This window comes from Pseudophryne corroboree, chromosome 3 (assembly GCF_028390025.1).
Source record: "Pseudophryne corroboree isolate aPseCor3 chromosome 3, aPseCor3.hap2, whole genome shotgun sequence".
Taxonomy (NCBI): Eukaryota; Metazoa; Chordata; class Amphibia; order Anura; family Myobatrachidae; genus Pseudophryne; species Pseudophryne corroboree.
The window spans coordinates 735,435,366-735,444,625 of record NC_086446.1 but is presented as its reverse complement, the minus strand read 5'-3'; positions in this window follow the sequence as shown (position 1 = coordinate 735,444,625).

Here is a 9,260-nt window from a genome sequence, read left to right as displayed (position 1 = left end):
TTGTAAGCGGCGCTAAAGGGGGCACAGTTACTGGTGGGCACAGCTACAGAGGGCACAGTACTAGGGACACAGTACTGGGGGCACAACTACTGGGGGCACAGTACTGGGGGCAAAACTCCTGGAGGCACAACTACTGAGGGCACAGCTACAGGGGACACAACTACTGAGGGCACAGTACTGGGGGCAAAATTAATGGGGGCACAACTACTGAGGGCACAGTACTGGGGGGCAAAACTAATGGGGGCACAACTACTGGGGGCACAGCTACAGGGGGCACAATTACTGAGGGCACAGTACTGGGGGCAAAACTAATGGGGGCACAACTACTGAGGGCACAGTACTGGGGGCACAACTCTACAGGGGGCAAACTGTGACCACACCCCTTCCCTATGAAGCCACGCCCTTATTTTTGGCACACGCCTACTGCGTGCACTAACCTAGTTTAACCTATCGGGGGGGGGGGGGGGGGGGTGCCAAAGGAAACTTTCGCCCTGGGCGCCACAAGGTCTAGAACCGGCCCTGATTTGCTTCCCTAGCATTGCATCACGGTTTGTTCAGATTAGAGATGAGCGGGTTCGGTTCCTCGGAATCCGAACCCGCCCGAACTTCATGTTTTTTTACACGGGTCCGAGCGACTCGGATCTTCCCGCCTTGCTCGGTTAACCCGAGCGCGCCCGAACGTCATCATCCCGCTGTCGGATTCTCGCGAGGCTCGGATTCTATCGCGAGACTCGGATTCTATATAAGGAGCCGCGCGTCGCCGCCATTTTCACACGTGCATTGAGATTGATAGGGAGAGGACGTGGCTGGCGTCCTCTCCGTTTATAGAGAAGAGAGTGAGACTAGAGTAGAGAGAGACACAGTATTTACTTTAGTAATTTTGGGGAGCATTAGGAGGAGTACTACTACTTGCTGAAGTGATATTGTGACTGTATATCTGACTTGTGGGGGAGACAGTGGGGAGCAGTTAGAGTCTGAGAGCAGGAGTACATATTTTAACGTACAGTGCACACTTTTGCTGCCAGAGTGCCACACTGCCATTGTGACCACACTGACCACCAGTATATATATTGTGATTGTCTGCTTAGGAGTACTACTTGCAAGTTGCTGATAGTGTGACCAGTGACCTGACCACCAGTTTAATTAATCACCACCAGTTTATATATATATATATATATATATATATATATATATATATATATATATAATTGTATATAATATATATATAATTGTATACCACCTACCCGTGTTTTTTTCTTTTCTTTCTTCTTGATACATACTACTATAGTAGCTTACTGTAGCAGTCTGCGGTGCTGCTGAGCTGACAGTGTCCAGCAGGTCCGTCATCAGTCATTACATAATAAATATATATACCTGTCCGGCTGCAGTACTAGTGATATTATATATATATATATTAATTTCATCTCATTATCATCCAGTCTATATTAGCAGCAGACACAGTACGGTAGTCCACGGCTGTAGCTACCTCTGTGTCGGCAGTCGCTGGTCCATCCATAATTGTATACCACCTACCCGTGTTTTTTTTTTTTCCTTTCTTCTTGATACATACTACTATAGTAGCTTACTGTAGCAGTCTGCGGTGCTGCTGAGCTGACAGTGTCCAGCAGGTCCGTCATCAGTCATTACATAATAAATATATATACCTGTCCGGCTGCAGTACTAGTGATATTATATATGTATATATTAATTTCATCTCATTATCATCCAGTCTATATTAGCAGCAGACACAGTACGGTAGTCCACGGCTGTAGCTACCTCTGTGTCGGCAGTCGCTGGTCCATCCATAATTGTATACCACCTACCCGTGTTTTTTTTTTTTTCCTTTCTTCTTGATACATACTACTATAGTAGCTTACTGTAGCAGTCTGCGGTGCTGCTGAGCTGACAGTGTCCAACAGGTCCGTCATCAGTCATTACATAATAAATATATATACCTGTCCGGCTGCAGTACTAGTGATATTATATATGTATATATTAATTTCATCTCATTATCATCCAGTCTATATTAGCAGCAGACACAGTACGGTAGTCCACGGCTGTAGCTACCTCTGTGTCGGCAGTCGCTGGTCCATCCATAATTGTATACCACCTACCCGTGTTTTTTTTTTTTTCTTTCTTCTTGATACATACTACTATAGTAGCTTACTGTAGCAGTCTGCGGTGCTGCTGAGCTGACAGTGTCCAGCAGGTCCGTCATCAGTCATTACATAATAAATATATATACCTGTCCGGCTGCAGTACTAGTGATATTATATATATATATATATATATATTAATTTCATCTCATTATCATCCAGTCTATATTAGCAGCAGACACAGTACGGTAGTCCACGGCTGTAGCTACCTCTGTGTCGGCAGTCGCTGGTCCATCCATAATTGTATACCACCTACCCGTGTTTTTTTTTTTTTTTCTTTCTTCTTGATACATACTACTATAGTAGCTTACTGTAGCAGTCTGCGGTGCTGCTGAGCTGACAGTGTCCAGCAGGTTCGTCATCAGTCATTACATAATAAATATATATACCTGTCCGGCTGCAGTACTAGTGATATTATATATATATATACTAATTTCATCTCATTATCATCCAGTCTATATTAGCAGCAGACACATTACGGTAGTCCACGGCTGTAGCTACCTCTGTGTCGGCAGTCGCTGGTCCATCCATAATTGTATACCACCTACCCGTGTTTTTTTTTTCCTTTCTTCTTGATACATACTACTATAGTAGCTTACTGTAGCAGTCTGCGGTGCTGCTGAGCTGACAGTGTCCAGCAGGTCCGTCATCAGTCATTACATAATAAATATATATACCTGTCCGGCTGCAGTACTAGTGATATTATATATATATATATATTAATTTCATCTCATTATCATCCAGTCTATATTAGCAGCAGACACAGTACGGTAGTCCACGGCTGTAGCTACCTCTGTGTCGGCAGTCGCTGGTCCATCCATAATTGTATACCACCTACCCGTGTTTTTTTTTTTCTTTCTTCTTGATACATACTACTATAGTAGCTTACTGTAGCAGTCTGCGGTGCTGCTGAGCTGACAGTGTCCAGCAGGTCCGTCATCAGTCATTACATAATAAATATATATACCTGTCCGGCTGCAGTACTAGTGATATTATATATATATATATATATATATATTAATTTCATCTCATTATCATCCAGTCTATATTAGCAGCAGACACAGTACGGTAGTCCACGGCTGTAGCTACCTCTGTGTCGGCAGTCGCTGGTCCATCCATAATTGTATACCACCTACCCGTGTTTTTTTTTTTTTCTTTCTTCATGATACATACTACTTTAGTAGCTTACTGTAGCAGTCTGCGGTGCTGCTGAGCTGACAGTGTCCAGCAGGTCCGTCATCAGTCATTACATAATAAATATATATACCTGTCCGGCTGCAGTACTAGTGATATTATATATATATATATATATATTAATTTCATCTCATTATCATCCAGTCTATATTAGCAGCAGACACAGTACGGTAGTCCACGGCTGTAGCTACCTCTGTGTCGGCAGTCGCTGGTCCATCCATAAGTATACTAGTATCCATCCATCTCCATTGTTTACCTGAGGTGCCTTTTAGTTGTGCCTATTAAAATATGGAGAACAAAAATGTTGAGGTTCCAAAATTAGGGAAAGATCAAGATCCACTTCCACCTCGTGCTGAAGCTGCTGCCACTAGTCATGGCCGAGACGATGAAATGCCAGCAACGTCGTCTGCCAAGGCCGATGCCCAATGTCATAGTACAGAGCATGTAAAATCCAAAACACCAAATATCAGTAAAAAAAGGACTCCAAAATCTAAAATAAAATTGTCGGAGGAGAAGCGTAAACTTGCCAATATGCCATTTACCACACGGAGTGGCAAGGAACGGCTGAGGCCCTGGCCTATGTTCATGGCTAGTGGTTCAGCTTCACATGAGGATGGAAGCACTCAGCCTCTCGCTAGAAAAATGAAAAGACTCAAGCTGGCAAAAGCACCGCAAAGAACTGTGCGTTCTTCGAAATCCCAAATCCACAAGGAGAGTCCAATTGTGTCGGTTGCGATGCCTGACCTTCCCAACACTGGACGTGAAGAGCATGCGCCTTCCACCATTTGCACGCCCCCTGCAAGTGCTGGAAGGAGCACCCGCAGTCCAGTTCCTGATAGTCAGATTGAAGATGTCAGTGTTGAAGTACACCAGGATGAGGAGGATATGGGTGTTGCTGGCGCTGGGGAGGAAATTGACAAGGAGGATTCTGATGGTGAGGTGGTTTGTTTAAGTCAGGCACCCGGGGAGACACCTGTTGTCCGTGGGAGGAATAGGGCCGTTGACATGCCTGGTGAAAATACCCCAAAAATCAGCTCTTCGGTGTGGAAGTATTTCACCAGAAATGCGGACAACATTTGTCAAGCCGTGTGTTGCCTTTGTCAAGCTGTAATAAGTAGGGGTAAGGACGTTAACCATCTCGGAACATGCTCCCTTATACGTCACCTGCAGCGCATTCATAATAAGTCAGTGACAAGTTCAAAAACTTTGGGCGACAGCGGAAGCAGTCCACTGACCAGTAAATCCCTTCCTCTTGTAACCAAGCTCACGCAAACCACCCCACCAACTCCCTCAGTGTCAATTTCCTCCTTCCCCAGGAATGCCAATAGTCCTGCAGGCCATGTCACTGGCAATTCTGACGAGTCCTCTCCTGCCTGGGATTCCTCCGATGCATCCTTGCGTGTAACGCCTACTGCTGCTGGCGCTGCTGTTGTTGCTGCTGGGAGTCGATGGTCATCCCAGAGGGGAAGTCGTAAGCCCACTTTTACTACTTCCACCAAGCAATTGACTGTCCAACAGTCCTTTGCGAGGAAGATGAAATATCACAGCAGTCATCCTGTTGCAAAGCGGATAACTGAGGCCTTGACAACTATGTTGGTGTTAGACGTGCGTCCGGTATCCGCCGTTAGTGCACAGGGAACTAGACAATTTCTTGAGGTAGTGTGCCCCCGTTACCAAATACCATCTAGGTTCCACTTCTCTAGGCAGGCGATACCGAGAATGTACACGGACGTCAGAAAAAGACTCACCAGTGTCCTAAAAAATGCAGTTGTACCCAATGTCCACTTAACCACGGACATGTGGACAAGTGGAGCAGGGCAGGGTCAGGACTATATGACTGTGACAGCCCACTGGGTAGATGTATGGACTCCCGCCGCAAGAACAGCAGCGGCGGCACCAGTAGCAGCATCTCGCAAACGCCAACTCTTTCCTAGGCAGGCTACGCTTTGTATCACCGGTTTCCAGAATACGCACACAGCTGAAAACCTCTTACGGCAACTGAGGAAGATCATCGCGGAATGGCTTACCCCAATTGGACTCTCCTGTGGATTTGTGGCATCGGACAACGCCAGCAATATTGTGTGTGCATTAAATATGGGCAAATTCCAGCACGTCCCATGTTTTGCACATACCTTGAATTTGGTGGTGCAGAATTTTTTTAAAAACGACAGGGGCGTGCAAGAGATGCTGTCGGTGGCCAGAAGAATTGCGGGACACTTTCGGCGTACAGGCACCACGTACAGAAGACTGGAGCACCACCAAAAACGCCTGAACCTGCCCTGCCATCATCTGAAGCAAGAAGTGGTAACGAGGTGGAATTCAACCCTATATATGCTTCAGAGGTTGGAGGAGCAGCAAAAGGCCATTCAAGCCTATACAATTGAGCACGATATAGGAGGTGGAATGTACCTGTCTCAAGCGCAGTGGAGAATGATTTCAACGTTGTGCAAGGTTCTGCAACCTTTTGAACTTGCCACACGTGAAGTCAGTTCAGACACTGCCAGCCTGAGTCAGGTCATTCCCCTCATCAGGCTTTTGCAGAAGAAGCTGGAGGCATTGAAGGAGGAGCTAAAAGGGAGCGATTCCGCTAGGCATGTGGGACTTGTGGATGGAGCCCTTAATTCGCTTAACAAGGATTCACGGGTGGTCAATCTGTTGAAATCAGAGCACTACATTTTGGCCACCGTGCTCGATCCTAGATTTAAAACCTACCTTGGATCTCTCTTTCCGGCAGACACAAGTCTGCTGGGGTTCAAAGACCTGCTGGTGACAAAATTGTCAAGTCAAGCGGAACGCGACCTGTCAACATCTCCTCCTTCACATTCTCCCGCAACTGGGGGTGCGAGGAAAAGGCTCAGAATTCCGAGCCCACCCGCTGGCGGTGATGCAGGGCAGTCTGGAGCGACTGCTGATGCTGACATCTGGTCCGGACTGAAGGACCTGACAACGATTACGGACATGTCGTCTACTGTCACTGCATATGATTCTCTCCCCATTGAAAGAATGGTGGAGGATTATATGAGTGACCGCATCCAAGTAGGCACGTCAGACAGTCCGTACTTATACTGGCAGGAAAAAGAGGCAATTTGGAGGCCCTTGCACAAACTGGCTTTATTCTACCTAAGTTGCCCTCCCACAAGTGTGTACTCCGAAAGAGTGTTTAGTGCCGCCGCTCACCTTGTCAGCAATCGGCGTACGAGGTTACTTCCAGAAAATGTGGAGAAGATGATGTTCATTAAAATGAATTATAATCAATTCCTCCGTGGAGACATTGACCAGCAGCAATTGCCTCCACAAAGTACACAGGGAGCTGAGATGGTGGATTCCAGTGGGGACGAATTGATAATCTGTGAGGAGCGGGATGTACACGGTGATATATCGGAGGATGATGATGAGGTGGACATCTTGCCTCTGTAGAGCCAGTTTGTGCAAGGAGAGATTAATTGCTTCTTTTTCGGTGGGGGTCCAAACCAACCCGTCATTTCAGTCACAGTCGTGTGGCAGACCCTGTCACTGAAATGATGGGTTGGTTAAAGTGTGCATGTCCTGTTTATACAACATAAGGGTGGGTGGGAGGGCCCAAGGACAATTCCATCTTGCACCTCTTTTTTCTTTCATTTTTATTTGCGTCATGTGCTGTTTGGGGAGTGTTTTTTGGAAGGGCCATCCTGCGTGACACTGCAGTGCCACTCCTAGATGGGCCAGGTGTTTGTGTCGGCCACTAGGGTCGCTGAGCTTACTCACACAGCTACCTCATTGCGCCTCTTTTTTTCTTTGCGTCATGTGCTGTTTGGGGAGTGTTTTTTGGAAGGGCCATCCTGCGTGACACTGCAGTGCCACTCCTAGATGGGCCAGGTGTTTGTGTCGGCCACTAGGGTCGCTTAGCTTACTCACACAGCTACCTCATTGCGCCTCTTTTTTTCTTCTTTGCGTCATGTGCTGTTTGGGGAGTGTTTTTTGGAAGGGCCATCCTGCGTGACACTGCAGTGCCACTCCTAGATGGGCCAGGTGTTTGTGTCGGCCACTAGGGTCGCTTATCTTACTCACACAGCTACCTCATTGCGCCTCTTTTTTTCTTTGCGTCATGTGCTGTTTGGGGAGTGTTTTTTGGAAGGGCCATCCTGCGTGACACTGCAGTGCCACTCCTAGATGGGCCAGGTGTTTGTGTCGGCCACTAGGGTCGCTTATCTTACTCACACAGCTACCTCATTGCGCCTCTTTTTTTCTTTGCGTCATGTGCTGTTTGGGGAGTGTTTTTTGGAAGGGCCATCCTGCGTGACACTGCAGTGCCACTCCTAGATGGGCCAGGTGTTTGTGTCGGCCACTAGGGTCGCTTATCTTACTCACACAGCTACCTCATTGCGCCTCTTTTTTTCTTTGCGTCATGTGCTGTTTGGGGAGTGTTTTTTGGAAGGGCCATCCTGCGTGACACTGCAGTGCCACTCCTAGATGGGCCAGGTGTTTGTGTCGGCCACTAGGGTCGCTTATCTTACTCACACAGCTACCTCATTGCGCCTCTTTTTTTCTTTGCGTCATGTGCTGTTTGGGGAGTGTTTTTTGGAAGGGCCATCCTGCGTGACACTGCAGTGCCACTCCTAGATGGGCCAGGTGTTTGTGTCGGCCACTAGGGTCGCTTATCTTACTCACACAGCTACCTCATTGCGCCTCTTTTTTTCTTTGCGTCATGTGCTGTTTGGGAAGTGTTTTTTGGAAGGGCCATCCTGCGTGACACTGCAGTGCCACTCCTAGATGGGCCAGGTGTTTGTGTCGGCCACTAGGGTCGCTTAGCTTAGTCATCCAGCGACCTCGGTGCAAATTTTAGGACTAAAAATAATATTGTGAGGTGTGAGGTATTCAGAATAGACTGAAAATGAGTGGAAATTATGGTTTTTGAGGTTAATAATACTTTGGGATCAAAATGACCCCCAAATTCTATGATTTAAGCTGTTTTTTAGTGTTTTTTGAAAAAAACACCCGAATCCAAAACACACCCGAATCCGACAAAAAAAATTCGGTGAGGTTTTGCCAAAACGCGGTCGAACCCAAAACACGGCCGCGGAACCGAACCCAAAACCAAAACACAAAACCCGAAAAATTTCAAGTGCACATCTCTAGTTCAGATGCAGATGCACTTGCTTTTTTTGCATCGCTCTCAATCCATAATCAGCCCCAAAGACTCCTTGAGAATTACTAGCCTTTCATATATTAAAATCAATTCTTGTATTTTTCCCACCCCAAACAACATCTGTGTCTGATTACTGAATATATTAATTAACCTTTCCCTCTTGATTATATAATTAGCCTTGCCCATCTCTAAGTGATGTGATGGTAAAGTGTGGTTTACATCTATTCAGAGAGTATCTCCCATTTGCTCTTAAGCTTGTTGAAAATCTGCTATCACCTGAGCAGCGAGTGAATTACGTTTAGCTGCTTTTCCTGATATATTCCATTTGTTTCGAGACCAATTCTTCTTTTTGAATGCTTGAATGCTTCCGACAGCTTCCATTGTGCTTCTTTTATAAACTAATTAACTTACTTTATTATTTTGTTATACCATCAATTCATCCCTTAAAACTGCCATAGGGGGACATGTACTTAGCAATGATAAAAGTGGAGAAGTGAGCTAGTGGAGAAGTTGCCCATGGCAACCAATCAGTTGTTCTGTATACTTTTATAGTATGCAAATTATAAATGTTACATCAATGCTGATTGGTTGCCATGGGCAACTTCTCCACTGGCTGACTTCTCCACTTTTATCATTGCTTAGTACATCTCCCCCTTAGCTGCTTCCAACAAATGGTAGCGGAACCTAACTTCTAATGGCTGTTTGCATAGTCTACTATGGGAGACATGTACTAAGCAGTGATAAAAGTGGAGAAGTGAACTAGTGTAAAAGTTGCCAATGGCAAC